Source organism: Myotis myotis, unplaced genomic scaffold (genome assembly GCF_014108235.1).
Source record: "Myotis myotis isolate mMyoMyo1 unplaced genomic scaffold, mMyoMyo1.p scaffold_m19_p_4, whole genome shotgun sequence".
Classification (NCBI taxonomy): domain Eukaryota; kingdom Metazoa; phylum Chordata; class Mammalia; order Chiroptera; family Vespertilionidae; genus Myotis; species Myotis myotis.
Genome location: NW_023416346.1, coordinates 4,506,954 through 4,527,704, shown reverse-complemented (window position 1 = coordinate 4,527,704; position 20,751 = coordinate 4,506,954). Strand labels below are relative to the sequence as shown.

General features: G+C 42.3%; 1 protein-coding gene across 27 annotated transcripts in view; it reads right to left on the bottom strand.

The window, feature by feature from the left end:
* KDM6A (lysine demethylase 6A) overlaps positions 1-20,751 on the bottom strand; it is a 178,381-nt gene that overhangs the window by 145,910 nt on the left and 11,720 nt on the right. Inside the window, exon 1 of one of the 27 annotated variants that reach the window (XM_036304841.1) lies at positions 8,918-9,008. The exons of the other annotated variants lie outside the window; for them this stretch is intronic. The gene's annotated coding sequence lies outside the window, so the exon portion shown is untranslated. Of the gene's footprint in view, positions 1-8,917; positions 9,009-20,751 lie in introns of those variants that run through there. 27 annotated transcript variants of the gene reach the window in all.

The window sequence follows — 20,751 nt, the reverse complement described above, 5'->3', positions numbered from 1 at the left end:
AGGACATGAAATAAAAACGAAGGAAACTGACATAAACTATGGAATTTAGCTAATAATAATATATCAATATTGGCTCATTAATTGGAAAAAAGACATTATAAGTATCTTTCTACATTGAGCAGATCTGGTAGCCCATGAATTAGCTAGAGGTGTTACAAGTTAGGGAAACAATTTCTTTTATTATCTCGTTACCTCCCTAACTCACCCACATGGAGCTATTGCTTTAGTTTGGGGGTTGACAAACTATATAGTATGCAGGCCTAATCTGCTACTGGATTTGTAAATAAAGTTTTCTTGAAACAAACAGCAAAAAAAAAAAAAAGTCTATTATGAAAAAATTATACTACACCTAGGAAAACTTCAATTCTCCCTGCCCCAAGTAATTTCTCCTTTTTATGATCTGTCAGAGCATATTGTACACTTCATGATATACCCCTCTAACTTCTAAAAAAATTATAGCTCAGATCATGAACCATACATCTTTGTAAACTCCCACCTCCCCTTCCACCTTCACTTAAATATACTGCCTTTCCCCTCCTATGTAAATAAAATTTAAATGGCAAACTCAGGATTCTGAGATACCTTTCAACTGGGAATTCTTCTAAATTATTTAACTTATTAATTTAAACTGATAATTTCTCAAGTACTTAAGAACTGCATGGTTACAGTAACACAAAATGAGATTTAATTTATATGGTTTTATATAAACCACTGTCTTTCAAACTAGGGTCCATATGTATTTGCTGGGATCCTAGACATTCTTATAAGAAATTTTTAATTGCATATTTTAATTTCCATGATAATTTAGAAATGCCTGATAAAATACTCTCAATTATATCGGTGACCCATATCCACATACTGGCATGCAATGCTAACTCCCACATTTACCTTCACAACTATACTGATGCCAAGCAAAGCTACTTTTAGTAGCAAATTACTCATTCCCCAAAAATTATATCCAAATGAGAAAATGTACAATATATATATACTAGAGGCCCGGTGCACAAAAATTAGTGCACTCGGGGGGGAGGGGGGCTCCCTCAGCCCGGCCTGTGCCCTCTCGCAGTCTGGGACCCCTCGGGAGATAACGACCTGCTGGCTTAGGCCTGCTCCCGGGTGGCAGAGGGCAGGCCCAATCCTTAGGTGCAGCCCCTGGTCGGGCTCAGAGCAGGGCCCATTGGGGAGTTGGGGCGCCGCCCCCTGTCATGCACAGAACAGGGCAGATTGGGAGGTTGTGATGCCACCCTCAGTCACGCTCAGGGCAGGGCCAATTGGGGGGTTGGGGCACCGTCCCCTGTCACACTCAAGGCAGGGTCGATGGGGAGGTTGTGGCGCCACGCCCTGTCACGCACAGAGCAGGGCCAATCAGGGGGTTGGGGCACTGCCCCCGTCACACACAGAGCAGGACCCATTAGGGGGTTGGGGCACCGCCCTCCATCACCCACAGAGCAGGGCCAATCAGGGGGTTGGGGCGCCGCCACTCTCACACTCAGGGCAGGGCCGATGGGGAGGTTATGGCTCTACCCCATCACACACAGAGCAGGGCCCGTGGGGGGGGGGGGGGTTGGGGAGCTCCCCCCTATCAGGCACAGAGCAGGGCTGCTCAGAGGGTTGGGGCCCCGCCCCCTGTCACACACAGAGCAGGGCGATCAGGGGGTTTGGGCGCTGCCCCGTCACGCTGATCCCGGTGCCGGGAGGCATATTACCCTTTTACTATATAGGGTAGAGGCCTGGTGCATGGGTGGGGCCAGCTGGTTTGCCCTGAAGGGTGTCCTGGATCAGGGTGGGGGTCCCCACTGGGGTGCCTGGCCAGTCTGGGTGAGGGGCTGAGGGCTGTTTTCAGGCTGGCGGGTGACGGAAGCTCCCAAGCGCTCCTTTTTTTTCTTTTTTTTTTTTTTATTCTGGGCCAGCTTTAGCTCTGAGGCTCCAGCTCTTCGGCCTCCGCTCCTGAAAGCAGGTATCTGGTTTGTTTCGGTTCTATAATCGAAACTCTGTATCAACTCCCGCTCTGAGATCCCGGCTCGCTGAAAGCTGGTTTCTAGGGTTTTGTTTAGCTTCTATATTTGTTACAATGTTTCTTAAACTGCAGGCTCAGAGGCCGGCAAGGCAGGCGGGGAAAGTTGGAGTCCTCCATCACTGAAGCAAGCAAGCCTCATGTTAGTTTCAAGCTGCCTGGCTGCTGGCCGCCATCTTGGCTGGCAGTTAATTTGCATATTGCCCTGATTAGCCAATGGGAAGGGTAGTGGTTGTACGCCAATTACCATGTTTCTCTTTTATTAGATAGGATATACACATACATACACACACACACACACACACACATATACATACACAGTTCACTTCAGAAATACACTAAAATGTAACAATATTGTCATCATTTTTAACTGAATTTATTGCAGTGACATTGGTTAATAAAATTATATAGGTTTCAGGGGTACAACAATTCTATAATACTTCTGCATTCTGTAGTGTGTGTTCACCACCCCAAGTTAAGTCTCCTTCCATCACCACTTATCCCTCCCTTCACCCTCTTCTACTCCCCACCACGCCACTTTCCCTCTGGTAATCACCATACTGCTGTATGTGTCTATGTTTTATGTTTTTGTCTTTATCCCTTCAACTTTTTCACCCAGCCCCTCTCCCCCTCCCTTATTTTTTAATGAACAGGATTTAAACTACATTAAAACAGTCACTACATAGATATGACTTACCAGACATATGACAGACTGTGGAAATACAAAAAGGAATAAAAGAGCCATGCTTGACTGTCAAGGGCGGGGGGGGGGGGGGGGGAGGACACATATGTAATACCCTTTGTAATACTTTAAGCAAAAAAAAAAAAAAAAAAAAAAAAAAGCCATGCTCTCAGGTATGTGTGTATTGGGGAGTAAGGGCACTTAAAGAGACAATTCTATCATGCTGTCAAAAAAAGAAAAAATTATTTAAAAAAACATCCTATCTAATAATAGAGAAACATGGTAATTAGCGTACATCCGCTACCCTTTTCATTGGCTAATCAGGGTGATATGCAAATTAACCGCCAGCCAAGATGGCGTCTAATTTGCATACTGTAGGCAGGGCGGGACAGTGCCAATGCCAGCTCACCTCTATCAGGGGCTGGCGGCAAAAATCCCTGCCCTCATCCGGCACTCCCACGGGGGACCCGGGGTTGGTGGGTGGGACCCTGGCAATCAGGCATCGCCCCACCCTCATCCGGCCCTCCCACAGTGGACCTGCGATTGGCGGGTGGAACCGCGTGGTGATAGGGCACCCGCCCCGCCCTCATCCGGCCCTCCCGGGGGACCTGAGGTTGGCCAGTGGGACCGCGCAGTGATCGGGCACCCGCCCCGCCCTCATCTGGCCCTCCCACAGGGGACCCGGGGTTGGCAGGTAGGACCTCGGTGATCGGGGACCCGCCCTCATCCAGGCCTCCCGTGGGGGACCCAGGGCTGGCGGGTGGGACCGCGGTGATCGGGCACCCTGCCCCCGCCCTTATCTGGCCCTCCCACAGGGGACCCAGGGCTGGCGAGTGGGACCGCGGTGATCTGGCACCCCACCCCCGCCCTCATCCAGCCCTCCCACGGGGGACCCAGGTTGGCGGGTGGGACCCTGGCAATCCGGCACCCGCCCCGCCCTCATCCGGCCCTCCCACGGGGGACCTGGGGTTGGCTGGTGGGACCGCAGTGATCGGGTACCCGCCCCCGTATCCCCTGTGTGAAGGGACACGCGGCAGCAGCGATCGGCCGGCCAGAGCATCCTATGTGCCACCCAACCCAGGGTGGGTAGGTCGCCGGCAGCCTCCATCAGTGCCTCAAGCCCCAGCAGCAGCAGCAGCAGCGGCAGTGGCAGTAGCAGTGGTGGCAGTGCCCTTGACCTGCCCGCCCAGGTGTGAGCGGCCCCAAGCGGGCAGTGTGTTCCATCAGCCACCACCCGGGCGCACATGCATGAAGGCACCAGTTGAAGTCACCGGCGCCTGCTTTCCCACAGGCCTGAGAGCCTCAGGCCTGTGGGAAAGCAGACACTGTGAGCTGGTGATCCCAAAGGCCTGATAGCCCGGCAGTGGAGGCGGTGTTGGGACTGGGGAGTGGTGAGCGGGCAGAACATGGCCCTGACTGGGCCAGTCGCTATGACACCCACTGTAGCCAGCACACCGCCTGATCAGGTGGTGGGGCCAGCAGCCAACCTCACAGCCCCTCCCCGCTGCAGGCCTTCCCCTGATCAGACGCTCCCATCCACATCAAGAGCAGGGCGAACAGAGCCTGGACCCTTCCTGGCAGCCCTGAGTCCCTGGGGTTGAGAATTCTGATGGCCCTGCCCAGAGAGTAGAGGTGCCTGAGGGACAGGGACAGGGACCACAGGCCTCCAGGGAGCACTGCAGAGTTGGCGATGAGAGGAGAGGGCCTGTGAAGGGGGAGAAGGTGAAGCCAGTGGACATCAGCCCAGAATCCAGCCCTTCCCCTCCAGAGGCAGCAGGACCTAAACCCAGAACCCCAGCCCAAAATGGAAGAGCCTGAGGGAGCTTCAGGAAGCTCTATGCAAAGCTGCACATTGAGAACTAGAGACTTCGTGAGGCCCTGACCCAGACCACGCTGCAGCTGGAGCAGCTCAAGGTGGAGCTGGAGCGCACCATGCAGAGGCAAGAGCGCTTTGCAGAGAGGCCGGCCATCCTGGAGCTGGCGAGATTTGAGTGCAGGGCCCTGGAGTGCAAGGCCGCTGAACTGGAAGAGAAGCTGAAGGGCCTGTCTAGTCTCTGAGCTGACAACCAGTGCCTCAAGGATGAGAATGTGGCCCTGATCTGTGTCATCAGCAAACTGTCCAAGTGACCCCAGAGGACTTGCCCCTGCACCCGCATTTATACAGCTGCTTTTGCCACATGCACCCCCCCTTCCCTGTGTGAACATGAGTGACAGGGCTGTCAAGGAGTCTCTGAGAAGCCATAACCTTCCTTGAGATCTCCAGGTTAGGAGGGGAGGACAGAGCTCCCAGGAGCCAAGGGAGCCATCTGAGTCCAGGATGGAGACAGGAGGCTGATCCAGGTAGGGGGACCAGGGCTGCAGGAGGGACCAGAAAGGAACTGGGGACCAGGAAGTGCCAAGACCAGTAGCCAGGACCAGAGTGGTCACCCAGAGGTCCCCTCTCACGTGTGCTGCCACCAGTCACCCCTCCAGCCCCTGAGCAGGGATCCTAGAATGTGCCAAGCATCCTGCTGGCCTGGGCCAGGTGAGCCTGTATATAGGGCCCGTGGGCAATAGGAAGGGATGTCTTTTATTTTTTGCTGCCCCCTTCCCATCATTGTCCTGGGCAGGGGGAGAAGGTATTTTTCAGACATAGCACAGGCACCACAAGTAAAAGTTGTGAAGTTGCCAAAAAAAAAAAAAAAAGAGCAGGCTGGCTGGCCAAATACCCCCTCTCTTCCCACCACCCCCCCACCCCGCCAGCCCCGCCCTTGATCAACCTGCCCCACCACAATAGGCCCACAGCCCCTCCCTATGGCTGTCTGCCCCTGATTGCACCCCACCCCCACCCCAAGAGGGGGCAGGGCTGGCCAGCCAATCTCCTGCAGCCTCTCCCCTTGCCCAGCCCGACCCCAGATTGCCCCCCCACCACCGCAATCAGGGGCAGGGCTGGCTGGCCAACCACCCATGCCTCCTCCCCCAGGCCACTGGCCCCGATTGCCACCCCCCAACCCATTTGGGGGGGCTGGCTGCCCAGCCCACCAACCACAGCCCCTCCCCATGGCCAGCCCCTTCCCCAATCGGTCCCCCAACCCCAATCAGGCTGGCGAGGGGGGGCAGTTGGGAGCAATCAGGCCGGTGGCAGGGGGTAGTTGGGGGCAAACAGGCTGGCAAACAGAGTGGTTAGGGGCAATCAGGCAGGCAGGTAAGTGGTTAAGAGCCAGTGGTCCTGAATTGCGAGAGGGATGTCTGACTACTGGTGCAGGATCGGGCCTAAACCAGCAGTCTGACATCCCCCAAGAAATCTCAGACTGGAGAGGGTGCAGGCCAGGCTGAGGGACACCCCGCCCCGCCCCCCCTCCTACACAAATTTCGTGCACCCGGCCTCTAGTAAAATTATAATTTTCTGGGGGAATAAAAAGAAATACATAGTATTATGGAAACTCAAAATACCTGGCCAATCAGGGAGTCAAATAGCATTTTCCTTTTTTTTCATCCCCCCCCCCCCGCCCTTTTTTGAAAAAGAACCAGTGCTTTAAAAAAAATTTTTTTTCATTGATTTCAGAGAGGAAGCGAGAGGGAGAGAAAGATAAAAACATCAATGAGAGAAAATCATGGATCAGCTGCCTCCTGCATGCCCCACACTGAGGACGGAGTCCACAACCTGGGCATGTGCCCTGACTGGGAATCAAACTGTGGCCTCCCAGTTCATAGGTCAATGCTCAACCACTGAGCCACTGCAGCTGGAGAACCAGCTCTTTTTTACAAAAAAAAAAAAATTTTTAAACATATTTTTATTGACTTCAGAGAGAAAGGGAGAGGGAGATAGACAGAAACATCAATGATGAGAATCATCCACTGGCTGCCTCCTGCATACTCCCTATTGGGAATGGAGGCCACAACCCAGGCATGTGCCCTCACTGGGAATCAAACCTTGACCTCCTGGTTCATAAGTCCATGCTCAACCACTGAGCCACACAGGCCTGGCAGTGATATTATTAATAGAGAAAACCCTGAATTATGTCTGATCCTATTCTAAAAGTAAATCACAGACTTTTATACTTTCATTAGTAATTAAATAATTTATTTGGGGTCTCACAGCTTAGTGAGTGTCAAAAACTGGGGGCTGGTACAGGAGGAAGATAGGAAAAAGAACCATTTCAGAATATATTTAGAACCCACAAACATTACAAGTACTACATACTCCTATTCTCCCAAACAGCACCTCTCTCACAATTCACTCTTGACAGTGCTCTTCCTGGAATTTCTTCCTTTATCTGACCACCCCCACCCCCCCCAAAAAAAAACAACACCTTATCTGGGACATAAAGAACTTCTGCATTAAAATATACCATACATCATTCCAACATATCCTATTATTGTTCACCAAACAGATTATTAGGATTATTAATTTTGTTAATTATTAATAACACTAACTTCTAAATACTGTGCACTTTACATTCATGACCTCATTAAATTCACACAAACCTAGGAGGTACTATCATCCCTATGTTACAGATGAAGAAACTAAGGCTTAGAGGTATTAAAAGGCTTATTCAGAAAAAAACAAGGGCAGATAATGTTGCATGGTTTGGGTAAAACACATGACATACTTTTTTTTTTTTAATATATTTTATTGATTTTTTACAGATAGGAAGGGAGAGAGATAGAGAGTTAGAAACATTGATGAGAGAGAAACATCGATCAGCTGCCTCCTGCACATCTCCCACTGGGGATGTGCCCGCAACCCAGGTACATGCCCTTGACCGGAATCGAACCTGGGACCTTCCAGTCCGCAGGCCGACGCTCTATCCACTGAGCCAAACCGGTTTCGGCGACACACTTATTCTTAACCATAATCACGTATTAATTCACCTGCAAGAAGTAGAAATGTTACAATCTTATAATCAATATGCAGGCGTGGGGAGACAGGTTGACAATTACTGGTAGACAAAAGCTATTAGGAAAAAAAACTGCTCTTAAAATGTTAGTACCTGTTTTTTTGTTTTGTTTTGGGTTTTTTGTTTGTTTGGGGTTTTTTTTTGTTAACTGTCACCCGAGGATATTTTTCCATTGATTTTTAGAGAGAGTGGAAGGGAATGGGAGAGACAGAGAGAAACATTGATGTGAGAGACACATATCGATGGGTTGCCTCCTGCATGTGCCCCGACCAGGGCCAGGGCCAGGGAGGAGCCTGCAACCAAGGTACGTGCCCTTGACAGGAATCGAACCTGGGACCCTTCAGTCTACAGGCCGACGCTCTATCCACTGAGCCAAACCGGCTAGGGCTTTAGTACCTATTTTAAAAGAATAGTAAGAAGCTGCTTTTCTCTCTGGTCTCTGAGAGCATTTGGATCTAGTATACAGGGTGGGGCAAAAGTAGGTTTACACTTGTTCTATGGAAAATAATACAATAAATAATAATATAAGAATAAACTGTGCTTCGCGTACTCATAACTGTAAGCCTACTTTTGCCTCACCCTGTAAAGTTTTCCAAAGAGCCCTTCCCACAAATGTCTTCCTCATGAGCATTGTGAAGCAGTGTTTTTCCAAAGTATTGTTTTATGGAAAAGAAAATTTCCAGTTATAAAAACTGTGTGTGTTGCATAGTGAATCACAAAGTAAAACACATTTCTTCCCATTATCATAATGGGGGGGAGGGAGACACCTCTTCTAAAAGTACGCCGAAGAAGTAAAAGTAACCTTCATTCCACTTGGACATATTTAAAGACAAGGAAGGCTTCCACTATAGCCATCATGGATAATATGATCCCTTCAGATTTCCCCATCTTCTTAAACAAGAGTATAGAAGCACAACTGAACTATTTCTTTGGTTAAGTTTAACCAATTTAACCAAACAATCATTAAAGAAAAAAATGGTTATTTTGCTGTGCTATTTTAATAAAACAAGACCGTTAGGAACTCACCCTACACTAAGCCTCAAATTGCTATGATTTTATCTCCTTTATTATTTTTCTTTTTTAAAGATTTTTTTATTGATTTCTTTAGAGAGAGGAAGGGAGAGGGAGAGAAACATTAACGTGAGAGGAAAATATCGATTGGCTGCCTCCTGCTCAACCCCCATTGGGGATTGAGCCTACAACCAGGCATATTTAAAAATTAAAATAAAATAAGCTGTCCTCGAGTGAGGATTAAAAAATTTAAAAATTAAAAAAGACAGAATTTTGAAAGTAACAAGAAAGTGACTCATCATATGTAAGGGTCCTCAATAAGATTAGTACCTGATTTCTTCATCAGACATCATGAAGGCCAGAAGGCAATGTGATGGCATCTTTAAGTGTTGAAAGAAAGAGATGGTCAAACAAGAATGCTATATCCAGCAAAACTATCCTTAAATATGAAGGAGAAATTAAGATGTTACCAGATAAATAAAAACTGAACTTGTCATTGCAACACAAGGCTCGTGGCTCAGTAGCTGAGCATCGACCTACGAGCCAGGAGGTGATGGTTTGATTCCAGTCGGGGCATATGCCCGGATTGTGGGCTCGGTCCCCAGTTTGGAGTGTGGGGGAGACAGCCAATCGGTGGCTCTCTCTCATCATTGATGTTTCTATCTCTCCCTCTCCCATCCTCTCCGAAATCAAAAGGAATATATTGGGGGAGTGGAAAGACATGGGGAAAAAAATACATAAGGTAGTCATTCATATGGCAATGAAAGAAACTAGCCTATAACTCAAATCAATCATGCATAAATCCAGTAAAGGTAACTTACCCAAGTAAATATAAAAGAGAGGAGGAATGCATTTTTGGTTTGTTAAATTTATTTTCTCCCATGTGATTTCAAAGACACTCAATAAAGCAGTAATTATGCATCTGAGTTGATGAAAACACAATGTACAAAGATGTAACGTGATAGTAACAACACAAAGGAAGGGGAGGGAATGGAGCTACATAGGAGCGAAGTCTTTATGTAGTACTGAAATTAGGTGAATATTAACCAGAACTGGTTGTAAGTTCCAGGGCAACCATCAAAAAATAACATGATAAATTAAAGAAAACGGTAAAATGGTACAATGGAAAACTTCTCTCTCTCTCTCTCTCTCTCTCTCTCACTCTCTCTCTCTCTCACACACACACACACACACACACACGGTAGAAATGGCGGAATAGAGAATAAAAACAGAAGATATATAGAAGATAAATAGCAAAAGGGCAAATGTAAATCCTACCTTATCAGTAATCATATAAACTGTAAATTAATTAAACACTTACAATTAAAAGGCATAGATTGGCAGAATGGATTTAAAAAGTATGATACAACTATATGCTTTATATTCAAAGATAAAAATAGGATAAAACTAAAAGGATGTAAAAATATGCACCATACAAACTGTAATCAAAATAGAGCTGGAGTGGCTATACTAATTATCAGACAAAATGTACTTTGAGACAAATATTGTTACTGGGGACAAAGAAGAACATCCTATGACAAAAGGGCTAATTCACTAATAAATTATAACAATTAACAAACATACAGAAAACAACTCAAAACACCTGAAGCAAAAGCTGAAGTGAAGAATAGACAATTCAACAATAGATGGAGACCACAATACCCGCTTTCAATAACTAATAGATCAACAGGAAACAGAAAATTTGAACCCTATAAAGCAACAAGACTGAAAAGCCATCTATAGAACTCTACCCTGACACAACAGCAGAATATACATTCTACTCTAAAACATACTGAACATTCTCTAAGATAAACCACAAAAAGCAAGACTCCATAAGTTTCAAAGGATTAAAATTATAACAGCTATGCTGACAAAAATGTAACAAAATTAGAAATTAATAACAAAAAAATTGAGAAATTCAAATATATGGAAGTTAAACACCACAATCCAAAACAATGAGTCAAACAATGTATAATATTTACCATTCCACATTACAATTAGCATATTACACAGAAAACAAATGAATTCAGTTCTTAAATAGAATAAACTTCAAGAACTCATAGTAAATAGTCGAACAATCTTTTCTTTAAAAAAATTCAAGTTTCGGTTTCTATACAAATTATACTCCAACAAGTTGGAAAGAACAAAAAGGACAAAAATAAAACAATTTTAGAGCTGAAATGAATTATAAAAGCCCTCACTTTGAAATCATAGAACTATGTAACATGTACATTGCTGAAGTTACAGTTATCCTCAGCCTAAGGTAGGCTGATACCTCCTACCTAGAAAGTTTTCACTGGCCTTTTTATTTGAAATTCATTTGAGAAACACCTGTATGCACCACTTTTCCTCTTCCTCCTAACAACTTCTGAATCACTTTGTCTATTTTAAATGTTTTAAGAATTTGGGGAAGGGATTTTGTTTTGTTTCTGCTGACCTTAACATGGGAAAGGAGTAGAATGTTCTGTTGCATTGGTATATTTGCCATGGGAAACTAAAGAGTAACTGCTTGTTTGATGGCAAACTGAAACAGTGACATTCTGCCATAAGCCAATTTATCTTGCAGTTTCCCTCTGTATATGTAAATATGCACTGCCTTTTAAAAATATGACAGGAAGCACTTGATATTCAAAAGTAAGCACTGTCATTATTTAAACCTTGTCCCCAAAATAATACAGCTATGGGTCAAGCTCTGATACAAGGAAAGAGCTTTGTAATGAGTATCCTATGTTATACTGTCAAAGTTAAAATTTTCCTATAAATTTGACTTTTTAAGCCCTAGACAGTTTGCTCAATGGAAAGTGTCTTGGGTTCCATTCCAGTCAAGGGCCCATACCTCTGTTACAGGCTCAATCCTCGGCCCCGGGTCAGGGCGTATGTGGGAGGCAACCAATCAATGTCTCTCTCTCACATCGATGTTTCCCTCTCTGTGTCTCTCCCCGTCCTTTCCACTTCTCTAAAAAAATCAATGGAAACGTATCCTCCAGTGAGGATTAACAAAAATAATTAATAAATTTTATTTTTTAAGATTTCCTTCATTTACGTGACATAATATCATATATATATATATATATATATATATATATTTTTTTTTTTTTTTTAAAGCCTAATATGCAAAGTGTCCCCTAGGGAGTTCGACTGGGAGACTGGGAGACCAGGAGTTCGATTGCTCGCTATGACGTGCACTGACCACCAGGGGGCGGTGCAGAATGAAGGAAGGCCCAGCCAGCAGCTGGTAGCCGGGGAAGGGAAGCCAGGCCTAGGGACCCTACCTGTGCCTCTAGTCTTTAGATAAAACTTCACAATTCAAACTTAATTACTATAAAAGTCAATGGAAAATTTCCAGTTCCTTCAAAATGCTTCATTCCTCCCAGGTCCTCCCTCTAACAATTAAAAAAAATATCCTGGACATATTACAACAAACAAGCATAAAAGTATCTGAAAGGTAGAAAAAAGGACACCATACTTCCTAAAGATTTGAGGAATGAAAAAGGAGCGAGTTCCCTGGTTTTTTTTTACTGCCTCCCACACTTCCCTAACAGGGTGCTGCTTCAGAAGCCCCCAATCCAGTACCATCATCAGCCAAAGAGGGAAAAAAAACACCAAGAAAAGCCTTTCCTCCTAGCCAAAGGACTGGGGAAAGGGTAGCTTACCAACAGAAACCTTTTCAGCAGTACCCACCACACTCCAGGCAAACATCAATGGAAAATCTGCATGCACAAGACACACGTGAACTCTCCAGTTTCAGTGGGCAAAGCATGCAGAGCTAATCTTCATACCCTCTTCCCCTCAGCCAGAGTGAAGAGCAGACAGTGTGAATCCAAGCCCCCTACCAGAGTAGTGCTGGCAGGACAAAATGGGAAGCTAATCTTCTATCCCCCACATGGGGGTGGCTCCAGTTCCCCTGCCAGGATGGTACGGATGAGGCCGAGTATGAAGCTGATCTTCCAGGCCAGTGGTTCTCAACCTTCCTCATGCCGCGACCCTTTAATACAGTTCCTCATGTTGTGGTGACCCCCAATTTCACTGTTACACATTGAACATCATTAAAGCATAGTGATTCATCACAAAAACAATATGGAATTATAGATGTGTTTTCCAATGGTCTTAGGCGACCCCTGTGAAAGGGCCAAAGGGGTCGAGACCCACAGGTTGAGAACAGCTGTTCCAGGCCTTGCAAAAGCTCCAATACTCCTGCTGGGTCAGAGGCGAGGCTGAAAAGAGGAACTGCTCTTCCATACTACATACACACCCAGTGGGTGCAAGTGGTATTCAGATTCACTCATTTAAGGTCGTGTCAAGTAGGCTCAAGGACAAACTAGGCCTCCACCATCACCCAGCAGCAAAAAGACTTAACAAAGTCGTGTGAGGCAGGATTAGTCACTACTACACTTCAAAACACACACACACATAGGCCCGGTGTCAGCAGGAGCCAATGAGGAGCTGAACCCGCATCCCAGCATCAACAAGACTGAACAGGTGGCGTGAGTTGGAGCCAGTCAGCATTCCACTTTCCCTATCCCTAATGTCAGCAGGGCTGTGGCGAGCTGAACCTCTACACCCACCCAGCAGTGAGACTGAATGAAGCCAAGTTAGATGGAAGAGCCGACAATCTGTTTCATCCCTGCTCTGGTGCTAGTGGTGTGCTGAGCTTCCACCACCTGGTATCTGACATCAGCGCAGTGAAAGCGGTACCAAGTAGGAGCTTCTGCTCCATCCTGCAGAAGCAGAGTGTGTGAATTAGCCCTTCACCTCTCTCCTGCTAGGGAAGCTTATCTTACACCTCCACCCCAGAGGCAACAAAGTGGTATAAGCTAGTACCCAACTTTTGCCAGGAAGATGTGAAAAACAAGGGGGGGTGGGGGACTGAGCTTGAATTCCATTAGTCAAGACAGTATGACTCAGTGCCCTACTTTTGCCAGGGTGGTTGTCAATAGGGCCCCAGTGAGAAGCTGAACATACATACCCACCCAGCCCATGCACTACATCTCAACAAGGAGACTGCTTACTATGAAAAGAATGAATGGGATCCACAGTTCTCATAATGAAATCCACATCCAAGGTACGTACAACCAAAATTTACTCACTATACCAAATGCCAGAAAAGTACGAGGTGAATAAGAAAAAACAATCAATATATGCAACATTGAGATGAACCAGGTTTTTGATGAAATATCTGACAAAGACTTTAAAACAGTCAACATAAAATGCTTCAACAAGCAATACAACTGTCCTTGAAACAAATGGAAAATATCAGCAAAGTTATTTTAAAAGAAACAAACAGAAATTACAAGACGAAAAATACAATAACCAAAATAAAAATTCCCTGGATGGGCTCAACAGTAGAATGGAAATGATACACAATAGTCTGTGAACAAATCAATAGACTTTAGTCAACCTACTATATGAGAAAATAGGCAGAAAAAAACAAAAGAGCTAAGATTCTTAACAGAGTCCCGAAAGGAGAGTGGGATTTTAAAAAGTATTCAAAGAAATAGTGCTTGAAAAATCCTGAAATTTGACAAAACACATTAACCCACGGAAAACTGAGTGACCTCCAAATAAAATAACACTAAAGACATCCACATGAAGATATACTGTAATAATTTCTGAAAGTTAAAGATAAAAAAAAATTCTTGAAAGCAGCTGGAGGAAAATGGTGCATTACTTATAGAGGAATACCAATTCAAATGACAGCAAATTTCTGATCTGAAACAATAGAGAACAGAAATAGCAAAATTTTTCACATTACTGAAAAGAACTATAAACTGTGAATTCTATATATGGCAAAAATACCCTTCAGAAATGATGGGAAATAATGACAATCTCAGAAAAACTAAGAAAACTTGTTGCTAGCAATGCTACCTGAAAGAATGGCTTAAAACGTGCTTTAAACAGAAAGGAAATGAAAACAGAAGGCTGGGACTTCAGAAAGGATAAAAGAACAAGGGGATAGATAAAATTAAGGGTAAGTATAATACACTATTATAGTAAGCATGAGTTTCATAAATCATATTTGCAGGTTGAAGCAAAACTGATCACACTATCTGATGTGGTGTTCAATATTATGCAGAGAAAATACTTAAAATTGTATTTTCAAAGTAGAGAGGGAAAAGTAATTTAAATGGAAGTGAAATTTCTATACTTCACTAGAAGTGGTAAAACATCCATACTAGAAGATGATGGTGATAAATTATATATGAATACTGCAATGCCTAGAGCAGATACTAAGAAATCTATAGAAAGAAACATACTTAAAAACACTACAAATCATGTGGAATCCCAAAAATATATTCAGATAACCCATAGGGAGGTAAAAACAAAAATATGAAACAGAAGAATGAGAAACAGAGGAAACAAACAAAAAACAAATAATAAAATAGCAGACTTAAACCCTAACATATCAATAATTACTCTAAATGTAAATACAACCAAACTTCGTTTCTCGAACATCTCCCATTTCAAATAATTCCGAACAATTCGGTTCTCAACCACGTTGTTCACACAAAAAATGTCTCGGTTAAACTTTGGTTCCTGAAACTAACAACCCTTTCAAGCTGATACCTCAGCATGACAAAAAGCGTCTCTCAGGCAACAAACAAAGGAGAGAATGCTTTGTTGCTGGCGAAATCAAAGATTAGCGCAATTTTAAAACATAAAGAGGTCATCAAGAATGCTTTGGTTGCTAAGGGTGTGAAAGAGACAATGATCACAGACAACTGAAGAGGTAGAAAAACTGTTGTTGATTTGGAGAAATAAAAAGCAGTTAGCATTACGGAGGCAGTGATGTATGACCAGGCAAAGATGCTGCATGCTGACCTGAAAGACATCCCTAGACCCAGTGCTAAAGTGATTCGTTTAGGCTAGTGGGGGGTGGTTCGATAAATTTAAGAAAATATGTGTTTATTTATAGATTAAACAGTACATTAGACATGTACTGCATATAAGAAAAGTTAAAATGGAATCATTTTGGGGTATGAAACTGGTTAATTCAATTTACATTATTTCTAATTGGAAAAAATGACGCAATTTTCAAACAAATAGCTTCTCACACAGCCTTCCAGAACAAATTAAGTTCAAGAACCGATACTCCACTGTAGTCTAAATAACCAATTATAAGAGATTAGAAGAGTAGTTTTTTAAACGACCTAACAATATGCCGCCCCACACAAATAACATCACTTTGAATACAATGACAAAGGTAGATTGAAAGCCAAAGTATGGAAAAAATACATATTATTTAAATATTAATTATTTTTAAAAGCAAGAGTGGCTCCATTACTATCAGATAAAGTGGACTTCCGAGCAAGTAAAACTACTAGTAATTTTAGTAAGACAAAGACATTACATAATGATCAACCCACCAGAAGATATGACAATGCTAAATGTGTACACATCAAATGATAAAGCCTCAAAATACAAGAAGCAAAAACTGATAGAGATAAAAAGAAAATAGACAAATCCACAATGATAGAGACTTGGCAACACCACATTCTTAACAACTAATAGAACTACTACACAAAAAATCAGCAAGGCTACAAAAGAACTGTCTGCCCGGTGTGGCTCAGTGCTTAAGAGTTGACCCATTAACCAAGAGGTCACTGGTTCCATTCCCAGTCAGGTCACATGCCAAGGTTTCAGGCTCGATCCCCAGTGGGGGGCGTGCAGGAGGCAGCCAATCAATGATTCTCTCTCATCATTGATGTTTCTATCGCTCTCTCCCTTCCTTTCTGAAATCAGTTTTTAAAAAAATTTTTAAATGCACAGAACCGAATGAAAATAAAAATAAAACATATAAGAATATGTGGGACACAGCCAAAGTAGTGCCAAAAGGTAAATGGATAGCACTAAATTTTTACATCAGAATAAAGGAAAGGTCTCAAATCAATAGTCCAAAAGACATGAACAACCATTTCACCAAAGACACTATACAGGTGAAAAATAAGGACATGATGGATGTCCAACATCATTAGCCATTAGAGAAATGCAAATTTAAATCATAATAAACTATCACTATACACCTATCAGAATATCAGAAACAAAAAATAGTAATAACACCAAATGCTGGCAAGGATGTGAAACTGGGAACACTGGCAAGAACTGCTGATAGGGATCTAAAATGGTAGAGTTGCTCTGGAACAGTTTGGCAGTTTTTTATAAAACTTAATGTATAGCTATCAGCAACTGCACTCTTGGGCATTTATTCCAGAGAAAATGAGTTCACAAAAACACCTGTTCATAGCAGTTTATACGTAACAGCCAAAAGCTAGAAGTAACTCAGCTGTCCCTCTTCTATGCATAAATGGTTAAAGAAACTGTGGTAAATCCATACCATAGAATACTTCTCCACAATAAAAAGGAAAAAACTACTAATACACACAACTCAGATTAATCTCCAGGGAGTTCTGCTGAGTGAAAAAGGGCAATCCCAAAAGGACACATACTGTATGACCTTATTTACATAACATTCCTCAAAATTATAGAAATGTAGAACAGAATTGTGCATGAACAAGGGAGGGAGTGAAGAGGTGGATATGGCTATAAAAGGGCAACAAGAGGTACTTGTAATGGGAGAGTTTTGTGTTTTTTTTAAATATATTTTATTGATTTTTTTACAGAGAGGAAGGGAGAGGGATAGAGAGTTAGAAACATCGATGAGAGAGAAACATCGATCAGCTGCCTCCTGCACACCACCCACTGGGGATGTGCCCGCAACCCAGGTACATGCCCTTGACCGGAATCGAACCTGGGACCCTTCAGTCCACAGGCCAACGTTCTATCCACTGAGCCAAACCGGCCAGAGCTAATGGGAGAGTTTTGTATCTTGATTGTATCAATGTACATCCTGGTTGTGATATCCTACTACAGTTTTGCAAGATCCTACTCTTGGGAGTAACTGGATAAATGGACACGAGATCTATTATGTCTGACAACTAACTGCATGTGAGTCCACAATTATCTCAAAATAGTAAAAAAAATTTTAAAAGCCAATAGAAAAGAACTTCCATTTTCAGAAATTATTCATGATAGCTAATCTGTCATGTGATGTCCACTTCTGTAAGTACAACCAAATCTAACAAGCCAAAGGAACAGCCAAAAGAAATATATCAGATTAGTCAGGACTCCACCTTTTCCTTCAGATATTTAGAATCCAGTTAATTCTTTTCATAAAATTATGACTATTTAAGGACTGGATAATCTTTACAGATAACAATAAAAGTTATCCTTTGACATCTGAACACTGTTTACAACACCCTGGCCAAGTCTGTCAATGAGCAAACTTGAACAACTTCAATGACAAGACCCATTTCATTTTGTCTATCCATTTATCACCTTTGAAAAGCTATTACAAAAAAAAAGTTTCTCTTTTAAGACCTATACTCTGAATCTACCCTACAAACTCCAAATCTTTAAGTGTTGGCTTATAATGAACATACGTACATACATATACACACAGAGAGCAAACTCCAACAATAAAAAGTTTACATTCAATAGATCAGAAAGTGCCTCAACGCCGTAACCAGTTTGGCTCAGTGGATAGAGCGTCGTGAAGGGTCTCAGGTTCGATTCCAGTCAAGGGCATGTACCTTGGTTGCGGGCACATCCCCAGTAGGGGTTGTGCAGGAGGCAGCTGATCGATGTTTCTCTCTCATCGATATATTTCTAACACTCTATCCCTCTCCCTTCCTCTCTGTAAAAAATCAATAAAATATATTAAAAAAAAACAAAACAAAAAAAGTGCCTCAACTAATGCCAAGTGATTCTTCCTATTCTTAAGGAATCTAAGCATCCTTACTCATCTTTGTTAACATCCAAATGCCCAGTGCCTAATAGTACATATTTATTCAGTGTGACACTTATCAACTCATATCTCAGTATTCATTTACCCTGTCATATGAGTTCCTAGCAAACAGGTGATTATACCCATCTTAGAAAGAAATGTCAGAGCTGACTTAAGAAATAACAATCCCAACTATAAGATAGAACCAGTTTGAAGAAGTCAAAACACTAACCATTAATAAATTGGTCAACTTTCAAATCAATCTAAGACTAACCAAATGATTAATCATACTAGAATTACAAAAAGATAACTCTCAGTTCTATTATGTCCTACATTCATTTGGTTTCTGGTCTTGAAGGCTTAAAATCAAAGAAAATTATAATCTAAACAAAGTTCCACTGTGCCCTCCTTCGGAGTCAAAATCTTAAATAATTGATTCAATACTAAAAATCCAAATGAACAGGCTGGTAAATTCTGGTGCTAGTCACTTTGGAAACTCTTAATTCCCAGACCTTCATCTTAACAAATGATGAAACTGGGGACAAGAATTATGCAAGCTGATGAAAGTAGGCAGCAGACCCTAAAATTCAGGTCCTTCAGTTTTCTCATCTGTTCTTCCCAGTATATCACACAGCCTCCCAAACAAACCAGCCTTTTGAGCACCCAGGCTGAGAAAACACTGAACCCTATTAACTATGTTAATGGCATATGTGCTTACAGCTATTTTTTCAAGTTAGAGCAGTAAGTTCCCTAGGGATCAGTCCACATTCTCTTCACCTAACACCCTACAACCAATAGGAGAACTTAAGAAAATATGTGAAGTGGTCATAGAAAACCAAAAAACTGTGTGGTAAAATCCATGTCATCTAAGCCTAACCAATCCAGAGGCTCTAAAGCTTTTTTTTTCTTTCTCCCCAACGTACTCCTATCATTATACCTCTACCCAAGAGTAAGTAAACTAAACTACATAACTGAAAATTATGGAGTCCACAGTTAGGTTAAAAAGTACACAGCTACATTGACCCTCAAAGAGTTAATGACCCCCCAAAAAAGTAAAGTACTATTGTTCTAGCTCCACTACCAGCCAATCTATAATGAAAATAAAGATGTTCTGCTATGAAATAAGTTAATAATACACTGCACCCTGTACCGTTTTCAAGGAATCAAGAATGCAAATTTACCTATTTTACTTTCCTATAATAAAAACCAAGACTAAATCAAGAAGGTGAATGACTCCTGCAAATATAGGATATTACGTAGTATAAACTATGGCTACTTCTATAAACATTCAGGGAGTGAATTAAATTAGTATTCACATAGCCTCATAATTAGTCACATCAGTAAAACCAAAAAAATTGCCAATTTTTCCAATTGACACTTCACAGTATATATAATTAAGCAACTGTTATCTTAGGAAAACACATGTGAACATATTTTCAATTAAGACTTTGCATGTTGAAGAATTTCTACCTTCAATACCATGTATAAAAAGAGTACTAGAACATCAAAATAACTTAAAAATCACCAAAACCAATCCCCTCACCAACATCTCACTACCTAAATAACAGAGAACAATTCTCAAACCCAAGACAATTCAATATAAAAAGTACTAATATTTTCATATAGCAAGCAGTAACATCAGCAAAGCATTTTAACAATTTGTATACAGTATAATCTCATTTGTTTAGTTAAAAAAAAAATACAACAGCATATTCTTATATATGTGTTGAAATAGGAAGTTAGCCAATAAACCTTCTATTAGTGACTACCTGAGAATAGGAACTAAATTACTGGGAGTTAGTGTGGGAGGGTGATTTTCTTTCCACTATAACATCCTTTATGTAATTTACAATTTTGTGCTATGCATAAGTACACTATATTAAGTAAAAAACTTCATTAAGTTATTTCAAAAGTCAAAGATAGGATCATGGCTGCCATTAGGATATTAGCAGTGAGGATAGAGAGAAAAACAGATTTGAGATTTCAGATGCAGAAATGACAAGATATCTTGACTATTAGGACTTGATAAGTTAAGAAAAAGAGGAGTCAAGAATAACTCCCCAAGGTTTCTGGCAAAGATAGTGGTAACTGCCACTTACTAAGATAAGGAACGTCAGAGGCAATGATAAATTCAGTTTACATATATTCAGCTTAAGGTACCTTCAAAATACCCAAAGTAATCAAGTGGTAACCAACTGGGAGCAGAGTAACTAAAGAAGACCTAGAACAAAATCTCCTTGCAACGACTAAGATGTGATCAGAGAGAGAAAACCAAAGTAGTGAGATGTTATGAAAGCCAAAAAAGACCTTTTCAAAAGATTTCAAATTTGCTTCTATCTCCCCCCTCATTCCTAAACTACAGCCTTAATTTAAATCTAATTGT